General features: G+C 38.1%; 1 long non-coding RNA gene across 3 annotated transcripts in view; it reads left to right on the top strand.

Annotated features, from left to right (window-relative positions):
• The window catches only part of LOC135289428 (uncharacterized), a 148,118-nt gene that overhangs the window by 104,398 nt on the left and 19,567 nt on the right, over nucleotides 1-24,153 (top strand). Inside the window, exon 8 of one of the 3 annotated variants that reach the window (XR_010352176.1) lies at nucleotides 9,580-9,730. This is a non-coding gene — a long non-coding RNA (uncharacterized LOC135289428). Of the gene's footprint in view, nucleotides 1-9,579; nucleotides 14,042-24,153 lie in introns of those variants that run through there. The other 2 variants (XR_010352174.1, XR_010352173.1) reach the window with 2 other exon arrangements.

Below are 24,153 nucleotides of genomic sequence, written 5' to 3'. Positions count from 1 at the left end.
AGATGGAGAGAAATTTTTTAAAAGGGCAGGTAGTAACTGGACAATCAAGAATGACTTCAAACTGAAGGAGAGTATGTTTAGATTAGATATTAGGAAGAATTTATTTACTGATGAGGGTAATGAGGCCCTGGCACAGAGTGCCAGGAGAACTTGTGGATGGCCCCATCACTGGAGAAGTTCATGGCCAGGTCGGATGGAGCTCTGAGGAGCATGATGTAGTAGAAGGTGTCTCTGCCCTTGGCAGGAAGGTTGGAGTTGGATGATCTATATGATCCCTTCCTTTAGAAAATCTTTAATTTTCTATGATACTTAATTCTATGTTTATGGTCCCTTCCAAATCAAACCATTACACGACTCTTTGAACTTTCCCATGTTATCTCCAGGACAATTTCCAAATTTAACTTCTGCCATTTCAAAGAAGGTTCATATAGCATGGAGTTCCTGAAACTTTTTTTGCCTTCTTTTTACTCCTTGTAAACCAACTTTCCCAAGGACAGTTTTGAAGAAGAGTTGACTTTGTTCACTTTAGAAGACTGGTCCAAACTCTACGCTGAGCTGCTGAGGGAATACTATGCTGATGTGCTGATGGGGTGTTGAGGTGAAGAACAACACTTTGAGGCTACAATGATCCCTTGACTGACTTTTGCTTTCCTAGGTCCTGACCTTTTCTCCCCAGATCCTAAGGGGCACATTTTATCTTGCACTAGCCAAATCTCTTACCTCAAGAATATTTAAAACAGAGTGAAATGTCCTAGACAGACCTTATTATAACTGAAAACTTGGACTTCACAATTTAAAAGTCTCAAAGAAATGTTTTTCAGATGCAATTCATGCAAAATTGTGCTTCAGGCCTGCTTATGGCATTTTTCCCAATTTCTCCTTTGTTTCTTCCACTGCACCAAAATGTTCTCCACTCAAGTCTTTTCTTTTAATCTTTACCTCTGGAGTTTCTTGGGCACTCTGTCACTCAGTGCTTATGTTTTCCTTTTTGCATTTATCACTAAGTTGTATTAGTCTAATTGTGTTGATAGTCAAATGATGCTATTCTAGCAACATTAAGAAGGCATTTCTTTTTTTTTTTTCTCTTCTATTACAAAGACTTATAGTCTTACAAGAGCAATTCTGTAGTGATACAGAGCACCATCACAAAACAAACACTGTGTATCTACAGGTATGAAAGGCCAGACTGCTGTCTAGCTCTTTCAAATGCATGGATGAGCTACTTGATCAATGAAGCATCACAGATTTCAAGCATTTAATATCATCCTCAGCTCCTCCACCATTCCTTGCTTAGTTTTGATGTCTCATGTTACATTAAGAATGGTTGTAATTTCTTCAAACCCAAATTCATTTTGTTTCTGTGCTAAAGTGATGTTGCATAATAGAGTTGTTGCGCTTATTGTCATTCAAATCATATTGACAGCATAAAAACTGAATCCAGGCAACAAATGTATTTTATAGTTCATCACAAGGAAGCTAGATTTTGTGTTCTCTTATGTAAGTAAGAGTTTACACCATTTTTGTAAGTCTAGTTTTAAGTCTTTAACTGATGGATTCAAGACTCAGCGTAAACATGCAGTCTTAAAAATGCTGTTTCTACTTCGAGTCCTTTCAAAATCTGGACAAAATATATATGTAAACTTTTAGTTTCATACTATACAGAAAGATAATTTCATCTAATATAATAGAACTTAATGTAAAATTATAAAATATTTTAGGGTTTTTATTTTCTGTTTTGTTTTAGTTTATGTTTGGTTTCAGTTTAGGTTCATATCCTTTTTTCTTCTTTTTTAGTCAAATTATAGATCTAAGTACTGTTTTCTCCTACTGGGAGAAGCTGTAGGCAAGTTTGGAGCTCTCCATAATGTAGTAATGATGTTCAGTGATTCCTTCTCTAGTTAAGGTCTACAGGATAAGAAATACATGTTGATTTCTGCATGAGTCATTTAGTAGAGGTTTACAGGGGAAAATCGCTCTTTATGAAATTTGAATGAATACCAATATGTAACCTGGGAGAGAGGGAGAAACCCCCTAACCATAAGTTATTTATAAGAAGAAAAATACTCTAAAGGATGGATAAATCCATTACATTCTGAAGAACAGAAGTTAAAACAGGAAAAATATTCACTGTGCACTCTCATAACTATCATTTTTTCCAGAAGTAGAGAGATATGCTACAACAAATATTTCCATAATCTCTTTCTAATCTATATCTTGCAATTATACAAAGGTTATTAATTAGTAGTTTATCATTCAGGGGTTGCTGTGTAGAAAAAAAGAATTTTATTAGGTCCCATATAGAAGACAGGAAAGACTTGAAATGTAAAACTTGTACTTCTCCTCTACAGTTCATATGTGACAATGACAGTTTCAAATGAATAGGTTTGGAAATTCAGATTCTCACCCAAATGCTACAGGAATACTGCAGTAAAATTTGGTGTTTACAATCCAATGGAAAATGTAGGCATTTTTAGAAACCTAATTATTCTTTATTGCTGTTGTATCCTAAAAAAATTGACCCAGAAATAGAGAGCAAGAATTTGCAAATGAAATAGAATTGCATACTTCCAACCCATAGGATGAAAAAAAATTCCAATATATGTCTTTGTGGAAGAAGTTAGAAAGAGAGCTGAACTGCTAAGACCTTTCTGAAGGAAGATCTTTTCTCCCCATTTGTCTATTCTGTAAAGTGGTTATGATAATCTGTGAAAGAAGCTTGGAAAATGCAGCTCTTTTTGCAAAGAGCAGCTGCTGTGCTGGACACTTACCGGGAACCTGATATTCAAGCCCACTCCTCAGACTGAATTTACCCTCTCCATTCAAGATTCTAATTGTCCACATCAATGCAATTCTGAAATAATTACATTAAATTTTATAAAATGTTGGGATATTTCGGATACTGGGATGCATGTTAAATGTGATAATTAGGAGACAGAGTCCCCCCTTCTCAGTAAGCAGACAGGCTTTGACCAAACTATTGTAACCATGACTCTGTGGGGAAATACATTAATCATGTACAAGGTACTGACGTAATTTTTCTCTGCACCCTGGGGTCTGACATATGAGAAATACTCCTGTCACTCTAGTATAATCAGCTTCCTTTCCACTAATATCTCTCAGGTCAAGGCAGAGGTCTCTAGGACTCAAGCAATTTGCTTGTTTTGCATAGGTAATCTGTCTCTTAGAAGGAGACTTCATAGGTAGGGCAGAAAAAAATATATTATGCAGAAGAAATAACCCCACATTTTGCATGTTTACTCTCAGTTTAACTTCACAGTAAGGGCTGAGCATGCCATTTGAGAGGTTATTTTTACACAGTCTCTGTTTTATTTGGCTTTGCTGTCAGTTGTCAGAAAATGAAGCCCTCAAAACAGGCTCTGAAAAGTAGTGCTCTTCATGTGCTAGAAGACATGTTGTGGGTTTAACACTTATTTGGGGACATTGGGTCCTACTCAGCTTTGTAAGAAGAAGGGATCTGTCATCTACAATTGAGTTTAAGAGACAAGGAAAGACTTACAATTGTTGTTTAGACACGGTGGGCTTTCCTCAAAATAAATACTTCTACTCAAATATAGTGGCCTTGGGACTCAGTAGACCAAAAATTATGACCAGTTTTTTCGAGACCAAAAAGTCATATTACTGAGTAAATTTGTGGATGATTATTTTGTATGTCTGTTGACGTTTTTAGAGAAGAAGTTTGCATGCACATATTTGTATTTTTCCCAGTTGAATGCACTGAAAAGTCAAGGACTATCTTGTCAAATGTCAAAACTATGTCTAACTTGCCTGAGGTTACTCAGGAAACTTGCAATATAGGAAAGAGCAATTCTTTGTATTAATTTTAACTGTAAAACTTTGCTACATCCCTGTATGCTCTACACAGTCATACACTTCAAAGTCTTTTCCAAACTACCATAATTTAGGAGTCACTATTGCTGATGATGGGGAATAGCTAAATTTGGGGAACATCCTAACTTGTTCAACCCACATTACTTTTGTGAGAGGCTAATACAACGTGCTGAAATGCATTTTGATGTAACTATGGTTTAAACTATGATGCTTCTTTACCTGACAATAGGAAATACAGCTGTGAAGAGAGCAGAAAAAATTTAAAAGGCAAATGTCTGAATGTCTGTCATGGTAGTAATTTCTATATGTATAATCTTGTTTGTGCCACCTGGGAATTTAGATGACAATTAAAAATGCATTCACATATAATGTGAGCTTCACTGTGCATGTAGAAAGACAGCAGATAAGCTGCTTGTAGGTAAACCAGGTGATGAAATGGGAAATGGTTTTGTTTTCCTGTAAAACACATGCTTTATATATGAGTTCAGACACATCCCTTAAATCTCTGCTCAGCTACTCGTTTCTCCCAGTCCTCCAATAAGTCTATTTACATCGCAAGTTCTTGAGGGGAAAGAACAAGACACCATTAAGAGCTGTCCTACCCTACTCTGAATTTCTAGAGCTTACTGCATGATGCAAACAAAACAAACTGAGCTAGGCAAAGCAACTACAACTAAAAATCATTAAGTAGTGAATGCTGGCTGGAAACAGATTATTGTGTGTGTTTGTGTATCTGAGGCAGAGACTTGAGTGAGTGTGAGCTGAGCAATTAGGGCAAAAACTCTGAATTTGCTAGTCCTTAAGCAAGCCCCAGCAGACAGATAGCCTAAGGGTGTCCTTGAGCACTTAAATTTTGTGAGAAGGAGCAAGAAAAAGAGTGAATTACTTTGTCACTGAAATGCTTTGTCCACAGTTACCACCAAAATTGTGTTAAGACTGCTCCAAGCTGACAGCTCTTGCCAGGTACCAGTGGGGTACAAGAGAAAACACAGGAAACCCAAACAGATATGGCATCAAGTCATATGGACTCAGGACAAGTGTACTGTGAAAGAAAAATAAGCATTGATTTACCACGGCTCCCAGCAAATAATCCATCTGAAATCCAAATTAGTCTGGCTCCGTGCCTGTTAGGTATTAGAGGTCTATCTTTACAGCATTTTGAAGACACTAGCTTGGCACAGTTTCAAGGGAAGCTGGTTAACTATAATGCTAGCATGGAAGCAGAAGTTAGCAACATAAATTTTATTTTGTTAGTGGGACGTGGCTGATCCCCAGTAAATTTGCCAGTAATCTAGAAGTTACTGCAGGAAGTTAAATGGTCACAGAGACATAAGGACTGCACGGTGGTGGCTTTCAGCTTGTTAAGCACAGCTATTCTTGGGATATGTGATAAACTCTGTCGATGTCTAGTTGTTTCTAGGGTAGCACATGTCTCCCACCCACTGCCACTACAAGTCTCATAAGGATGTCATAAACAGCCACCAAAGCCCCTCCATTCAAAGTAAATCTCTGAGCTGCATTTAATTTCCATGGAAAGATTTAATAATCCTTCCTCCCTCAAAGCAAGCTGTCTCAATGTTCATGTACATCATACAGATGTCCAGGGTAATGACTTTAAAGACAGTAGAAAGTTGGTGTTCTACCAGATTTTAACTATATTGTGTGTGCTTTCTTTCAAGTTTTTGTGGTGATTAATGTATTAAAGTATTTTACCATAACAATAAAACTCCGTGTCTGTATAATACAAATACACAAAAAAAACAAACATGGATCATCAACACTGTTCCTAAATAGAGGCCACTGTGCTATATTTGGTCCTTTGCCAAAAAAAAAATTTCCAACAATGATCTGACAGCTTCTTCAATTGCAATTCTTCTTTTTGTCCCTAGTCAGTGAATCAGAATGCTGACTTAGAGCACTTTTTACAGCTTTTCTTTGACTTTGCAAAATAGTTGTGAATGTCTGACAAATTAGACTAGATCTTGTTCAAATAACCATGCTGGATAATATGGATGATGCTGTCACAAACAGTCAGAAGCAGATCAGTTTAGCTGGAATCACCAACCAATTGAGATGCCATTTTCTGGGGTTTTAGAACTTCATCTTGAACTGTGTGGTGCTTTATAGGTGTAATAAGACTTTGGTGATAAATTTTTGAAGCAGTAATATATATCTAGTGTTTTATATGCTAGATGTTTTGCTTTAATAAATTGTTTATTAAAAAAAAAAAACAAGAGGTAAACCATAATGGTGAACCATTGAAAAGACAGCAAAAATTTGTAATGGAAGTCATTACATACATCAATGTAAGGTTCTTGGGCCTAAATGGCCTTGTCTTAAAGGCAGTGAAATAATATCCAGGCTATGCCATCATGTTTGCTTATTTACTCTGCAATATTCCCCTGTCACTCGTCAGATTGCACATCAAGAACTCTCCAACAGGTTTATATCAGCTGATTATTTGACCCTGTCACACCATAGGTCAAATTTTAATTAGTGCTGGAGATCAGAATTGCATTGTAACCTACTTTTAATAAGCTGTCTCCCCAAAAAGCTTCAATCAGCTGTGTTTCTACACCATATCTGCTATATATTGGCAGCCAAAGGTATTATCTGGCAAATTCATCATTCTTAGCAAAGTTAAGTTTAATTTAATTTAAAGAAAAAAAGATAACTTTGAGAGTCTGAAAAGGCAAAGCTAGCAGGAACAAATTATCCTACCTGGAGGAGTTGGAACATGATCACTGAGACACAGAGTTTACATGAGCATAGCAGTAAGGTTGCTTTGCATCTGCAACAGGCTGAAAAAATGCACTAGTCTGAATAACTCAGCACAGCTAACATGATTCATTAATGCTCATGGTGGGATGAACACTCCCTGAGTCAGGGTAGAGAATCTCAGGCAATTTTTAATGCTCATTAAAGCAAATTACCTGTGCTTTGCACAGTTCTGTGCTGCAGTTATGTCTGTTGGTTGTGTGATGTGGCAGGAGTAGAAATGCATTTACACCAATAGCTGATACACATTCTCATCAAGCCATCAGTTCTGTACTGCAGACATTTTTCTATTTCTCTCAAAGGCTTCCAATCTCTACCTATATCAAATCAACCAATTTTCAGCTTCCAGCTATGACTGTAGGTGTGACTTGCTTTTACATGGTCTGCCCATCATGCCTTCAGCAATGCGAACCTCTACAGTTACACAGCTTTTCTAGGGATTAGCAATAGATTGCAGTGCTCTGGTGAATAAATATAATTTTGAATAATCTTTCTGAAATAAAACATCACCAACAAGGGTTAAGAACAGTTTCTATATTCAGAGAGGTGGGTAGAATTGCCATTACAGTCAAATTTCTGGAGGCAACATTATTGTGGCAAGGGGACAACTAATCCTTATTAAATAGATGTGACATCTGACTGAACACTGACTTCTTAGGCTGCTTGGAAATATTTTACTGGAGAAGAAAGAAAAAATAAAATTAACAGGAGAGAAAGCTGTCATCATGTAAGTCCAGAATGGGAAGCAAAGAAGAAGCAGAGAAATTTCAAAAGCTCTGCTTTTCAAATTACCCTCAAAGAGGATATAGACTCTACCACCCTTGAGTGACACCAAAAGCGAAGGTAAGTATTTGAGGTCAGAGTAGGCTTTTGAGGGATGGGAGTTTCCCAAGGAGCTCCTATTTTATTTCTACCACCACATGAAAAGAGGTTTACATAACCATCAATGCAACATCAGAATACTTTTATTTGCAAAGGGTGTATCTCCCTCCTTGGTCTGTTCGTATGTATTGTGCAAGTGATGTGTGTATCCATACTGTGAGGACTTTTTGCGAATCTTCCCTGAAGGTATTTGAAACCCACCTGCAGTCCTGAAAAAGACTATTTTACAATCAGGAATTTGCTACAATTTTTTTCCAACTTCAGTGTTGGTGTTTTCTGAGTTGATTATTGTGGGTCATACGGCATAAAATATAGGCATTAACCTCCTGAAGATCATGGCATATCTGCCTGTTTTCCTTCGAAACAACATCACCTTCTGGACAGCTGTTTTCACCATGCACAAAGAAGTCTTAAAAATGGACATTTCTCAAACTGAAATGTTAAAACAAACCCCAGATAAGTAAATCCTGTTACCTCAGAGACCTGCCCAAGTCCCAGTCACTGCACTTATGGAGAATTATTTCCCCTTCTTCCTGTTTCAAAAGACAATGAAGAAAAAGAGAAACTTCCATGGAGTCCCCTTTCCTGTAGCTCCAAACCACCTGGGTTACCGGTGTCCTGGACTTGGTGACACCGATATGCATACTTGAAGTTAAATATTCCAGCACAGCTAAGGGCTGAAAAGTCAACCAAGCACTACAGAGTATTTTATTTAATCAGAGAATAAAAAGAAACAATAAAAATAAAATAATATTTGCAAGAGGGTTTTATTAATGCTGTAAATTACATTCACACAAGCACTCAAGAGCTCTCTAAGCAAAATGGAAAACATTCTTTTTTTCTTTTCTGACAGATTACTTTTAATTTTTTATGATCAGGCCTTGAGATCAATATCAGCAAGCTTTATCTCCTGTGCTTTGCATGTGGAAAAACACAAATCCAGGAGATAAACTGCTCCTCTGAAATTGCATTTGTGTTGACAGTTTATTTTGTGGTTTTGTAATTTTATTAAAACCACTTATATGCATTCTACATGATTCCAAACACAGTCTGTAAAATGAGCTATTTAAGCTGTAGTGGTTTGCTGTGTAAACATATTTATCAGGATTAAATTGCCAGTCAGCATGTCTGCTGTAAAGAACCTGTTAGGAAGAAAAGATACCCACACCCTTTCATATGGCATTTTCCTGTACTTTAATCAAATCAGAATTTTTAAACATTGCTCAATCAAAAGCTCTTAGTGAAATCCTTGCAGTGGCATTATCAAGCAGCTTTCGTTATTCACCAGTTCATAGATGTACAAAAGTAGAGATGACCACTGAAGATATCTTCAGGTGACCACACAGGGCTCAAAGTTCTAAGAAGAAATACATCTATTCCAGAAATTTCATGCCCTCCTTTTAATTTTCTGTGTTTGGGATTAAAAAAACCCAACCAAGATTTTGCTTCTGCAGTAAAACAGATCAGCAGCCTCTGGCCCCTGCAGAATTAGTTCTGATGTGCAGTCTCCTTATCTAAAAAAGCACATGGTCATTTCACTTGAATGAGAAGCATAGTGATAGGAAAAAGACCAATGGACTCAGGTCATGACATGGGAATTTCCAATAACATATAAGGAAAATATATATTTTTTTTTTCAGTGTGAGACTGGCCAAACTGATAAATAGGTGTCTAGAGTGGCTGTGGAGTCTCCAACCCTAGCAACACTCAAAAATCAACCCAGCAAGGCCCTGAAACATCTGATATGACTGTAGGTACCACAGCAATGGGTCAGACTAGAGCCCCAAAGGTCCCATTCCACACAAATTTATCTCTGGTTCTGTGATTCAAACTGGGAAACAACAAAGGGAAAAAGGGAGAATTGTTCCAGTTCTATGTCTATGGGTAAAATAAGTAATCTGAAAATTTCATACTGTCCTGTAGCAAAAATAAATTATCCTTTAATGTTGAAGCACCATATTGAGCTTCTATTTTGTATCACTCTACTTCATTTTTTAAACTTCTCGGTATATGGCTATTCCCAATCCAACTTTATCTCTTTTTAGTTATGTTTTTCTGATTGCCTTTCAGATTTCCCTGCAGATGGTGGTACAGCGTCTTCTCCTGATGATTCTGTTTGGATGTCTGCATTCATGTGTTTTGGAACTGAGTAATCATTCATGGTGCTCAAGTCAGCAGACTTTAATCTCTCTCTGAAGAATGCTGCATAGAGTTGACAAATGTAAGCTAAGGACTCTTTCAGTGAAGGTCTGAGTATAAATATTCCCTACCACTAAGAAGACCTGCAAAAGCTAACAGCCCTTCCTTGTGAGGAATTCTCCAGTGCCCATATCACCAGTCCTTTCTGCAAAGGCACTTAATTTACAATCACTTTTTTTATGAGCCAGTCCTTGCCTTTCTGCCAGGATATAAAACAACCACAGGATGGTACTGGCAATTCTGTTCCTTTTTTCCCCCAGATTCTTCTTCAGGAAACTGTTTTGCTTGGGTTTTGTGTTGCATCAGCCTTATTCCAAAATGCTAATAAGTTCTAGGTCCCCAGCTTTCACACTATTTGTCCAGAAATAGTTTTCCAGCTGCTTGGTACATCCTTTCTCCTCTTTGTGATCTAAGTCCAAAGAAACTGAAAAACTAAAAATAGTGGAAGTTTTCCAGTGCAGCAATTGAGACAGAGGAATATTGAGAGGGAAATAAATGTGATAAATTATTATTAAAATTTACTAATTGCAATTAAAGACATGTAATATTGCAGATACTCCTCTACTTTGTTTCTTTTCCTTTTCTAAGATAGTAGAATAAATACTTTTAAATAGTGCTGTAAAGATGGTCCGAAAACAGGTAGCTTTAAAATTCCGCTTAGGCTTTTTTATTTAATCCTTCTGAATCTTAGACTATATTGTCCATCTATTATCTCCTTCTGGCAAATTGTTGTCTTTCCTGTCTGTAGCCTACATACATCCTGCCTTAAAGTTCTGAATCTGTAGACCAGTTGGTCTGGAAGTACATACTGCAAAACTTCCAAAGGTGTTGGTTTGTTTCTCTCAGGATCATTGTGAATGGCTTCCCCAATGTTATTTCAAATGTCCTTATGTCTTTCCTATGCTGAAACATTTATTGATGATTTGGTTTTCATGGGTCATTTTTTTTTAAGAAAACAAACCACCAAAAAAAGCAAGTGATGTCTGCATTATGCTTGCCCCCTTTAGATTTTAGATAACTAAGGCATAAACCTGCTCATGGAATGTATATCAGGACTGGAATCTATAGATGTCTGCACAGGCGTGGGTGTGTTGGCTTGTGTGTATTTGTTGTGTGTCTGCATTTTTCATTGCCTGTAGGTAGACTCACTGTGCTATCTGGCTTCAGTTAAATATTTCTTCTATCACATGAGATCTTTGTTATAAATGAAATTCCAACAGCAGAGAAGATTGCTTCAAAGCCAACGAGCTCATTAAAAATGAGTGTTGTTCCAGCAGTGTATCTATACTGGAAAGAATTGGGGAGATTCCCAAGCTGGCTTTGAACAAACTTTCTGGTTGTGAACACATAAAAGGTTAATATAAGATTTACTTTTTTTATTTTTAGAAAAGTGCCAGGCGCATGTTTCCTTTGAGCTTATAAATAGAAAATAGAATACTTTGCTTAGATTTGCAAAAGTTGTCACTGTAAGGGATTTTTTACTTTGAGCTGATCTAAACTGCCATGTTAAATTGCCTTGAGAACCCAAATAAATGCTCCTACATCTAGTCTAAAATGTCTAAATCTTGCTTCTATACACACATCCTAGTCATTAGGAACTCTATGAAGCCTTTGGCTCAGCAAGATAAAGGCTCATCATTAGTAAATGTAGTGATTAACCAAGTTTTCTTCTTCTTAGCCTCAACTTAATCCTTTGTCTGCATTCTGCAGAATTGGACCTTCTCATTTAACTGCCTTATTTAGACAGGTATGACACATTTGTGTTTTGAACAATTGATTCACTAGCTGTGGTTTTATTCATCCCCCTACCTGGGTATTATGAGAGAATGTTTTCCACATTTCCTTTCAAATCCTTCCCACTTCCTCCCTGCCACTGTCAGTCTGCTGCTTCTGCCTGCTCATTTCCCCAGCCATTCACCAATTTGTGTGTATGCTGTTTGAAGGCCAGAGTATTTTAAATACTCTCAGACTTTGGAAGGACTGTCAGACATGTTAAGTGGGGAGGATAGGATTTTTTTGTAAAAGTTTATAATTAATCCTGTAGAGAGGGACAGAAAAAATATAGTTTATTTGCATGTAGGAAACTAACAAGTGTTTAATTTACAGCTAAGAATGTCAGGAGATATATTTTATCATAGTTAATTGCATTGTGAACTTTGCATACCTCAAGAACACAAAAGGTTATTCCTTACACTGGGGAATAATTTCAAATTTATTTTCTCCTTTCCTGATATAAATGGGTTTGGTCAACATAATGTCAATTAAGATAGACAAAAGAAAAAAATTATGCATAGGCAGATAGTCATTGCAAAATACAACTCTGCAACTGAGAAATCCCATGTGAGCATATGTTAAATGTCATCTGTAAATAATATTTGTAATTTTAACATAGAGAGTACCTAATAGAAATAAATAATAATAATAAAAAAGGTAAAAGTAATGAAAACCAACACAGGTGAAAAATTGGAGCTTTTATTCCATGATGCTATATGAAGAACAGTTTTATGTTGGACTGAAGAGAAGGTCATATAAACATGACCTCCTTCAAATGAAATACTGAGAGTGAGAAAGCTGTCATGATTTGCTTGTTATGTTTGGCAAGCCTTCTGGAGAGCTTCCAATTACTTGTCTGTTCATGCTAATATAGCCCATGCTGTCTTCTTGGAAAGACTCATCTGTTTTCATATGGGCATTTATATTTAGCTTTCTACCTTTTTTAAAATAGAAAAAAAATTCTTATCTCTGAGTTTCTTGTACACTTTAAGCTTAAGGAAAGTGTGAACTACTCAGAACTAATCGGTCTACCAAACAAAGGTTTTTGATTTTCAATGAATACATATTTCACCATATTTTGCTGATATTCCCAATGGCTTAAATATTGTAATATTTTTTCCTAGGATAACTGGAATTTATGCATGTTTTTGAAATACAAAGCTTCATCAACTGGGACTGCTTAAACTGACATTTATGTGCTTCTATGAAAGTTTCTATTTCTTGAACTACATAAGTTACACTATGAACAAACAAATAAATTTAATTTCTTGTCAGGATTGTTAAAATATCTCAGCGTATTTCTCCGGCAAAGAATACCTTGGTGCAAGAGATCCTAATCTTAATTGATTTTTCCAAGAACTCCTATACTGGAAATTCTAATATCTCAGAATCAAGATCTTCAATAAGCTAAGTACTACTTTAGGAAAAAAGAAATTTACTGACTACATCCAGAAACTCATTAGTCATCCAAGAAGTGGTTTAGAATTTCTAAAAGACCAGAGTCTTTCTAGATATCCAGTGCTCAGAAATCCATTTTTGCTAAGGAGGCACATGAATTTAAAATACTTTCAAAAATAGTTTTGACATCTGTGAAGCAATTTTTGATGGCTTTGAATGGATGTTTGAACAGATTATTAAAAACTAGTGATTCACAAACTTTAATTGTATTTCTACATAGTGTATATGTACATCGGGGCAAGTTCACACTTCTGCACATTTCTTCCAAAAGCATGTATTGATGTGCTTTAGAATGGAAGGTTTTATATGTATGCATATCAAATGTTTATATGCATGCAGCACAACCCTTGGCCTTGGAGTCATATAAGCTCTTCTTCTGCAAAGGAATGAAGATCAAAATAGATAGGGTTAGAAATCCTGCAAACAAAAATAATCTTGGAGTCTTTACTGAGATTTCCCACAGGAATTCTGAAATGTCCAGGAGTATTACAGGGGATGAATCCTTCCTGTTCTGCTTCTCTCTGACTGAGTCTGACAACAACTGAGGTTTTACATTGGGTTTCAAAGTATCTCATTAAATGCCCAGGTTTCCCAACCACCATTTTTAACTGAGATGTAAAATATTTTGGTTAAGGTCAGACTGCTTAACATGAATAAAACTTGAAAGTCCATATTCATCCAAACACATGGTTTCTCAAAAATATTAGAAAAATATTTTATTGAATATCTGAGTCCCTTGTTTCCAAGTTTTGAGAGGCTTGTGGGAAGTTCTAAAATTACATCATGTTTCCTCATCTTCAGTCTGATAAAGGCTTCATTATCTCCATTACTATGTATCATTCTCACTTACATCAAGAAAAAAAAGGCCCCAAACTAGATTAACTATAGCATTTCCAGTTTTCTTTTTGTTTAAAAGTCCCTCTCACCCATAGCACCTTTCATTTGACTACTTGAGGTTAGATTTATAGGTACACTATAATAAAGCACTTGAAATATTTTGTGGGTTGAGGGGATGAAAATCAGCTAGCACTAGCCTTGTTTAAATAATTACTGACTTGAGATGAAACTTTAATAAAAATACACATCTATTGATATCACGTCCCCTAGATTTGTTATTAGTATTCTAGTGTCCATGTAATTTTATCATGGTTTTTCATAATAAATGGCCATGAAAATAGCATATTTGAGAAATTACTTCTGTGGGGATGCAGGCATTTTATATATTTCTTTTTAATGCGGTTTTGCTTCCAAGCATATTATCCAGAAAACTACAAATCACAGAAATGAAAGTTTCAGTCAGCTAAGGCCTTGAGGTAGATGGATCACCTAAGGGATGACAGGTATGCTAAAACATCTGTGCTAGTAGATTGAGGTAAATGAGTCATCCCCTCAATGAACAAACCACGTCCCTGATGAGTTCTCCTTTCTCCTGACTGTAGCTTACCAATGAGCACTGACTTCAGTTTGGGTCTGTGTTTGCATGAGCATTGAAGGGATCAAGGAAAATGGAAGAGAGACAATCCAAGAACTTCTAGGAATTTCCCCAGTCCAAGGTCACTCTTCAGATACCTGATGAAATCCTCATTACAGTGAAAAAAATCAAGTAAACCAGTCACTAGCTTCAGCTTAGAATGCCATCCTCTTGAAAAAACTTGGCACTAGTGATTTTGACATGACTTAGCATTTTGATTGTTGTTTTTTAGTTGCTGTTTTAGATCACCTAACTGGACTTTGAGACTACTGTTTCCATACGGAAGGTCTGATCAGTGTGTGAAGTGAGGAATGCCAGACAGAACTATGTCTAAACGAAAGCTTACGTCTTAGTTCTTCATAACCTCATGTTGCTGAAATCTTGCCTGTGTAATAAAGAAAGTTTAAGTATGCATCCTAACCTAATTTATAAAAAAATTCAGGCAGAGATGTAAACAGTTTTCTACAAAAAGATACTTTTCCTAGTAGGTTACCAGGGTGTGGCTGGGGCCAGGGCTTTTGAGGACTGGAAGTGTAGGGGGGTCACCCTGGAATGGCAGGTGGGGACCTGGCAGCCAGGACTGTCCCACTGTTCCACAAGGCATCAGGGCAGCGGAGGGGCAGCTGGGGCAACCCCAGTCTCAGGAAACTGGTGTCTTCTTAAAGACAGGGAAAGACTGAGCTCCGGCTGAGATAAGGCTGTGAATGGTTTTAAGATCAGTATAGTGAGGAGACCCAGGGTCAGATAAAGCCCCAGAATGAAGTGAGGGAGAGAGGGAGAAAGGCAGGAAGGCAGGAAGGAAGAAGGGAAAAGAATTGACCTGGAAAGAAAATGGCACCTATACAACTTCACTCAAAACATGAAACCCTGAAAATCAGCATGAAACTTGAACCTCAGAATTTGCACAGTTAGCCTGAGCCTGAATTTATGCTGCAATCACCAGCTCAGAAGTGTTGCCCACGAGCACTATGCCTGTCTTTGATTCCTCCTGAGGAGTAAGTTGTTGAAAGCAGAATGGGCTATGGAGACAGACTAGGGGAAGCAGTGAAAGGCTTGGCCTGTCTTCTACAGAACTCTTTTACCCCACTCATTCTGTGAGAGACATCCCTGTGCCAGAGGGAGAGTCTCTGTCAGCTAAAGCATCTGACTCAGAAGAAGGGGATCCTGGAGATAACTCTCAGCAGTGCCTGCTTCAGAGCTTTCAATGGGAAAAACGGAGCTGTTTGCAATGCTCAGGGCATGCCCTTTCCTATGACTAGGCCTGAAGGACTACTCTGGTCTGGAGGTTATACACCAGGATGATCCTTAACCAGCATGCCCTCCTCTTCCTCTACCTCTCACATTACAGAAAAAAAAACATGCCTCTCCATCTCCAGAGCACTCTTTGCACACAATTGCAATCCCACACTGTAAATTTTGCTAATATCCCTGATGAAATTACTGTGTTTTTGTACCCAAGAACCCCCAGCAGCACTGCCTTGACATTAGACCCTCATGCCTAGAGAGGCTCCGAGGGCAGCAGCTCTTTGTGTAATTTGCAGAGCTGGGGCACACACGTGATGGAAAACAGAGGGTGTTCTGCCACTCTTCCTGTAGAAAATGTTGAGGCTAGGAAGAAAAGATCAGTCTTTTCTCACTCATGTCTCACAATTCTCTCTAGGTCCTGTGTTGCACATGAATGTCCAGGACTGAAGTTTGTGACAGAGCTGCACTCTGGAGTTATTCCTGCCTCATCATCCTCCAAGACTCTGTGGTTAACATAGGTTAACCACATTGCCAAAGGGATGCTGTAGTGAGCCATGGCTATGGCGGTGCTCTGAACTGTGGCTGTTTCCTACACGAACTGCAGTTCAAAAAGCTGTCCTTTCTTACTTTCCCTCTTCCCCCCCAAATCATTGCCATGGGATAACTTGGGTGCAAAAACTGTGCTGCAGCCCCAAGACCCATGTGAGAAGGGTTGTGACAGAGGTGTTCACCATTACCTAGAAGTACCTCTTCTTTGCCTTTGATATTGCTGGAAACACAAGTTGGCAATTTTTATTTAATGTGCATTTTTGAGAGCTGGAGTGTTGTTGGTGTCATTGGCAGTGGGATTACTTGAAATGGAATTCTCTGGTGTGGTAAATGCCTGTCCCCTGCACACAGAGTGTCAAGGAAGACGTGTCTTCCTTGCAGAATGTATTGGGGCCTGGAAGGATTTTTCATTGATGTTTCTGTACTTGGATTTCTGAATGCTTTGTTGGGGCAGTGGAAAGCCCCTCATGCAATTGTGCTCTGTGCATGGTGACAGCACAAGACCCAGATAAACCATAGGTTGAGAGGGATTAATTGGTCCAAACCCATGAGCAAGGGCTTCAAATTGTCTCCAAACCATCCTCTGGCTCCCATCACACAGCATGCACTGCTGCTTATGAGCATCCTCATGGAATTAACAGATCCTTAGTAGCACTGACTCTAGCAGGTGCTCTAACCCAAGGCTCTGTGAGCAAGTGCCATGGTAGTGGCCAGGGAAAGTGAGGTGTGATACAGCCCTAAAGTCTCCCTTGACAGAGACTCCTCTTCACTATGCTCTCCACAGTGCAAAGACTTTGCACCGTTTTCTTTTACCACTTTTGCACCTTCTTCTTTGCTCCCACTTGTTCTCTGCTGAAAGGCTGTGAGGATAAGGTCCAGTGCTGCACCACTCTTTCTGGTTTGATTTTTAAACTTCCTACTGCAATGAAATCAGGAGTTCATCTTTCTAAAGTATTACTAGAAATGGCCTCACTTCTACAAAAAGCTGTTTATACACATATCATTCACACCATATCAGGCAAGTACCAATTGCAACTTTCCTGCACATGTGACATGCAAAGCAAGACTGAAATACCTGATTTGGATTCTTCTCTGATGAGGTTTGGACTTTTCATTAGGCAAGGTTTCTGAGTAAATGCAATGTTGGGTACTCATTGTTGCAAAGTAAGGTAGACATTTTCATGTAACATACATGACTACAGAAATGCAATACTTTCTAACAAAGTTATCCAGGAAATGTATGATCATATAGAAAAGGAAAAACCCCCAAACATAAAACTTTGCAGCTGACCACTTCTGTCTAGGATAATAAAATTAAACTAACAAAAAAAACCCAACTCAAGTCATCATTTGATTGGTGATCCACAGCCATTGTTTTTCTTAGGTAATTCTTTTGTAAATACATTACCTAATTCCCTTTTCACCTACAGGTAATGGTTCAAACTGACATACCATAATTCCACTAAAGAATTTGAAACATTTGGGATTCTCACAAGTCACATCTCAATTTCCTTTTAGTGATTTATTTTCGCATAAACAAAATTAGACAAAAAATAATGATTTGTCTAAAGTCATAGTGGGAATCACATGTAGCACCAAGCCCCAAAAATATGCAAGGGAGTCATTCCCCTTTTTTCTTTTTCTCGTAAGTCTACAGATTAACCATCTTGTAAATGATAAATCTACCTCTCTGTAACCATAGCACTTACTGATTTAGTGACCCATTGCCTTATAGGGATTTCAGATACAGTTAGATGGTTAGCCCTTGGGTAAGGTGGTGCTGGTCTAGAGCCATCCATAGGTTTCAGCACTCTCAGTTTTCTATCCCATAACATTCATCAAGATATTTAAAAACAAATGTATAAATTTTAAGAATTTGGAAGACAAAAGACTAATCCATTATTCTTACTATTCAAGGGTACTGTGAATAAAATGCATTAAATATTTCAAAATCCTGAGAGGTATACATCTATAATCAAAAGTTGCTGTTTTAAAAGACAGGAGAGTGCCTTTCTTGCTTTAGAGTACCATAAACGTTCATTTAAGTATTGCACCAAACTAATTCAGTTACCTGAAAAAAAATTTTCATGGCATCAGATCAAAAAGGGAAGTTCTGTAAGGTTTGTTATCTTGAGCAGGTGGCTGAACACCCAGAATCATTTCTGCCCTGTGATGGAGCACAGTGGTCTACTGCATATTTCAGCATGTAGGCACTGGGCTGCTCTGAAGGATGCAAAATGCTACAGGGTCTTCTCAGGTTAGTGTCAGACTGTTTCAGGTCTTGCTCTCTAGTGCTGGAAATGCTTTTATCTTTTTTCTGGGAAGCAATAAGACAGGTCTATTTTGCTCTTGTAGTCTCGTACCTCCTCTCCCCTCCAATCACATTGCCTCCCATGATTTTCTTTTTACTGTGCCTCAGTAACTCTGCATGAGGCAGTTCCTCATCTGCCTGCAGCTGGGCCAGCTCTTCTGCTTCAGTGACCTCTAAAAGAGCTTCAGTGTTCTGCAATCAACACCTCAAGTATCAGTTTGTCTTCCACATTGAAATACATTTGAGATTGGGAGCCAGAAAAGCAGTGACAAAGGAATCTTCATCCCAGTCTCTCTTAACATTAACTTTGAAAAGATAGAAAGTATTGCATTTCTGTAGTCATGTATGTTACATGAAAATGTCTACCTTACTTTGCAACAATGAGTACCCAACATTGCATTTACTCAGAAACCTTGCCTAATGAAAAGTCCAAACCTCATCAGAGAAGAATCCAAATCAGGTATTTCAGTCTTGCTTTGCATGTCACATGTGCAGGAAAGTTGCAATTGGTACTTGCCTGATATGGTGTGAATGATATGTGTATAAACAGCTTTTTGTAGAAGTGAGGCCATTTCTAGTAATACTTTAGAAAGATGAACTCCTGATTTCATTGCAGTAGGAAGTTTAAAAATCAAACCAGAAAGAGTGGTGCAGCACTGGACTTTATCCTCACAGCCTTTCAGCAGAGAACAAGTGGGAGCAAAGAAGAAGGTGCAAAAGTGGTAAAAGAAAACGGTGCAAAGTCTTTGCACTGTGGAGAGCATAGTGAAGAGGAGTCTCTGTCCAGGAGACTTTAGGGCTGTATCACACCTCACTTTCCCTGGCCACTACCATGGCACTTGCTCTAACTTGGGTTAGAGCACCTGCTAGAGTCAGTGTTACCAATAGACTGAAAAGTTATAAAATCATATAATCTTATATCAGTTTGAACTGGAAGGTACATTTAAAAGTCAACTAGTCACCAGCCCATGAATAAAAATCCTCTTCCCCTTCTGAGAAAGGTGAACCCAATCTTATGGCAGAAAGCCTGTGGGTCATCCTATTATCAAAAGCTCCCCAAATTAATGGGGAGCACCTATTTCTTCCAAAGTCATTGCCTAGAACTGGGAAGGATAGAGGAAACAATAACCTATGCTCCAAGTACACTTATCCCAAGGTCCTAAACTCTTTCATCATCCTTGGACTAAATGTTGTGACTTCAATGTCATGCACATGAAAGAGCAGCAATGATAATAATCCATGGGCTATAATCTGACTAGGAAATTTCCTAGTGATGTCCATAACACAGGGCCCAGGAAGGCAAAAAAACCTTCTTTAAAAGAGGGTCTGTCCAGCATAAGGAATCCTTTGTACCTTTTAGGAGGGAATCACCTATAACTCATTTATTTCCCTTGTGGTGGTGGCCTTGATATCAAGGGCAGGTCTTTTTGATCCTGGTAACACCTTTGATGTAGATGGATCATCATTGTTATCTATTGATTGGCCATGAACCCCCACCAACCCACCAACCCTGATACCTATTGTACAGAGGCTCATGAGGCTGAGAAGACTAAACTGCTGGTTATGCAGCTGTGTGATGCAAGGAGTCTAATTGACCAAGACAATACAATGGAATTGCAATTGCTGAGAAAAATTGGCAAGTCCGTGAAACACTAGAAAAGAAAAAGTAGGAGAGAGCACAGCTGTGTTCTCAGACTGAACATACAAGTGAAAAAGGTGAGGAATTAAAACACCAGAAAGAAAAATCTGGAGAGCTGCTTTTGAAGAATTTGAGAGGGCTCTGAGTACTGCCCAAAAGGAAGAGGGAGTCTGGAAAAAATTGCAGCTTGAAAGAGATGAAAAAATCAAACTGTAAAAAAGAAGCTCCAGATGGATCCCAAATTTAGGCACATTTCCAAGAGGAATTTGATTCTTATTTAAAAGAAAAGGAATAACTTACTAGTGTCTTGCAAACTCAGCTATCATTGTTGAATTGAGGTTACAGAATCATCAGATAGACACTTAAAAGCTTGATCCAAATACTTCAAACCACAAGACTGAAGTCCAACAAAAGAAATGGGTTCCTATAGAAAATACCGTGTAACAAGGATGAAATGAGGGTAACAAATATTCCAGTATTAAAACACGAGAAGAGAGTATGAAACTACACCATAGAGGTTCAACAGAGGAAACAGCAAGACAACTCTCAATAGGAATGCTCTGATTGACCTGGAAGTATGTAGGCAATTTGTAAATTCATTGTGTCTTGTCATTGGTTTTCATCACCACTCCAAGTGAGAGCTATCTTTGACTGAACTCAACATCTTTGGCCCAATGGAGATGGTAAATTGCCAGAATTCCTCCTACTGGTTAGTAAGTTTTGTCTGATATGGTGAAACAGAGAAAGAAATGGCTTGAGGAGTAAGAGATTTGCTTTAGGCAATTGTCAGCCATGTTATGGAAACACAAATGTAATATGTCTCCAGTGCAATCAATTCATTGGCTGCTATTTTTTTATAGAAGTGCATTTCCATTAACTCAGAGAAATGATACTACTATCAAAAAAGAAAGTCACATACTTTTCTCAGTGGCCTAGCAGAGCATGCCATTCAAAAATCCCCACAGACAACTCAGCAGGAAGTTAATTTTCAGATCTGACCAACAGGTCAGCTTTGCAGAAGGCTATATAAGTGAGTAGATCAACAACATTAATAATTTCTATGATATTTCACTGGAGGGTTTCCTAAGGCACTTGAAAGCTTGAGGTTTTATTGTGCAGCTTCCAAGGTATTCTAAGACAGTTTTCAAGTCTCTGTCTTTTCAATTCTGAAACACTGTGTTTCTCATTTCCACGGCTGATCTACAGCAGAATGACTCCATTCATTAAGATATTGCAACCTTTTCCCCCTTCTTATAAGAGTAATTTTATGAAGTTATCTTAAAGGCCTTAAAGAAGAGTTCTGAAGAGAGAAATGCTTTACTATGCCACCTTCCTTCCACATTGAACTGCTTAGCTGCAAGAGCTAACTGATAGAAACAAAGGTTTATAAATTAGACTGTCAATTTGTAGGGAAACTCCAATACTCTAGCAGTCACTCCATAACACTGGGAAATATTGCAAAGTTTACTCCTTCACTCCTTCTAATTTGCCCTGCTTGCCTTCTCCAAAACTAGCATCCTTTTTTTAAAGAGGACCACTAATAGAATTTTAGAGGGTATGCTCCAGAGGATGCCCTTTTTAAAACTGGAGGTTATGATTCCTCTGAAAATTCATCTGCCAGTTCCCTTGACCTAAATCTCAACAGTTTTTGGGAAGCCCCTTTACAGATAAGTTCTGCTGTGAACTGGTTCTCTAGGTTTTCTTTGTTCATTTAAAAGTGACTTTGTTCATTCAAAAGTGACTATTTCCATCATTTAGGATGACTGAACTGGTAGCAGGAAAGGCCTGACGGGTGCTTAGCAGGTTGTCAGGTTTTCCAATTGAAACCACATCTGAAGATTTTAATGACCAAAAGCTATCCCTTTGGTCAGAGAATGAAGGACAACAACAACAAAAAAACAAACAAAAAAAAAAAAAAAACCCAAAACCCCCAAAACAACAACAACAACAACAACAACAACAAACAAAACAAAACAAAACAAAACAAAAAAAACCCCAAAAAACCAAAAACAAAACCAAAAACACCCAAAACCAAACAAACAAAAAAACCCAAAAAAACCCAAAAAAAACCAACCAAAAAGTATCTTTACATCAGGTCCATCTTGCTCCAACTGTCTACACCCAGCCAAGCATCCATCTGTAAACCTGGCATAACTTGTGTCATGCTATTCACTCACTGCTCACACTTTTTATAGGGTAATTAAAAAGATAATATGGGCACATTATAAAAACTCTTACATCTTTCCTCCTAAATGGAGCTTTTCACCAGAGAGTACCGAGGTTGCATGGTCTGGTGGACCCCTGCTGTCAGAATATCTTGTCTTGTGCTTGGAGAAGGCACAAGGAGATTGGCACATGGCCTTTTACTGGAGCAACCTGCCTTCTACTCACAAAAAGCCCTGTGGTCTAACACCTTTTCTAGCCTTCTTGGCATGGTGATAAGATTTACTATGGAGTTTGAATGGAGAAAAGTACAGGATTTGTTCAGACAACTTCCAGCAACTCTTACCCAGCCAGTACAGGCTGTGATGACAGACTGCAGGGCAGAAGGTCCCAAGCAATTTGCAGAGAAGCCTAAGACAAGAGAGGTAGATCATGTAGGGGACCCAGCAATGGCAGCTCAGCTCCTGGCTTGCTGGTCAGAGGAGCTGTGAGCACAACCCAACCAGAGTAACTGTGAGGTCAGGGTTGCCCTAGGGCACCAGGACCATCCCTCAGTGTGCCTGGGGCAGCATCCTTGGGTGGGTACTTGGGAAAAACAGGACAGGACTGCAACGGGCCCTGACAGTCACTTTTGAAATGGTCTGTGGAAAAGCATTGCACATTCCAAACTGGAGATGGAGATGAGCCACCAAAATTCATGAGAGGTATTAATTTTAATATATATTAGAAAGAGAGTGACAATATGCAAGCAGTCATGCTCTGCATGATGAATTGCAGACCACTCATATGCAGCACTTGCAGTAATATCCATTTGCAGTGATATATCATTTTCTTTATTATTTAATCTCATAGCTCTTAATTAGCACATTGAATTTTATGGTTGTTTCAGGGCTTGTGGGGACATGACTAGAAATTGTATGTAAAATCTCTCCCCATGTGACATAAGAAGCCTCAGTTCAGCAAGTTCACAATTGAAATGCTCTCTGGCTTTACCTTGGATGAGTGGTTGATGCCACATCTTACTCTTTAAATGTGTTTTTAAAAGACTTTCATAGAGGGAGAATTTTCATTTTTTCATGTCAAATTGGCAGTGTTCTGTCTCCCTGAATGCAGAACAGATTCCTCCTGACTTGCATTGATGAGAGCCTCAAATGGCCTCTGAGGAAACTCCTCAAGAGGTTTTCACCGTGAAAGTTCCTTTAAAGAGGAAAAGATTGAAATACATCACAAGTAAGAGCATTTATAGACACCAGTTTTGCCTCAAATCTTGCTTCTGAATTAAATAAATGTTATAACCCCAAATTTCAATTATGGATTGGGATCTCTAAATTAATCTCAGAGAATATGACAACCATTACATTAAAACAGGTCTGCTAATATGTTGGATGGCTTATCCTTTAATCAGCTCCACTGAGCACAGCGGTGTTTTCCAAGCTCTGTAATAATATTAAGACTACTTGTAAAATCAGATCAAAACAGTTGGGATTATATTGACCAAAGGAGGTAGTTCATGATGTGATTAAAGTAACAGGCAATGGGTGTCCCAGATGACACATTAGGATAATGAAAATGTGTACAAGGGCAAAGTAAAGAATACTAAAGATTCTTAAAGTATTTAGAATTATCAGAAAATATTATATCATTATGAAAATGTTCAGTATTATAAAAAAATGCAGTTTCAACAGTTAGATGGAGAGCAGTTGTAAATGCAGAACTGCTGACTGAGTTTCTTGGGAAACAATTATGGGGGCAGAGCTGAAAAACTTGGATCTATTTTCTTCCAGCTGCAAAAATATGATGAACAGTAAAAACGGCAGATCATTTAGAATAAAGGTT

Source organism: Passer domesticus, chromosome Z (genome assembly GCF_036417665.1).
Source record: "Passer domesticus isolate bPasDom1 chromosome Z, bPasDom1.hap1, whole genome shotgun sequence".
NCBI classification, from domain to species: domain Eukaryota; kingdom Metazoa; phylum Chordata; class Aves; order Passeriformes; family Passeridae; genus Passer; species Passer domesticus.
Note: the sequence above shows the minus strand (reverse complement) of the source record. Positions and strands in the feature narration are given on the sequence as shown.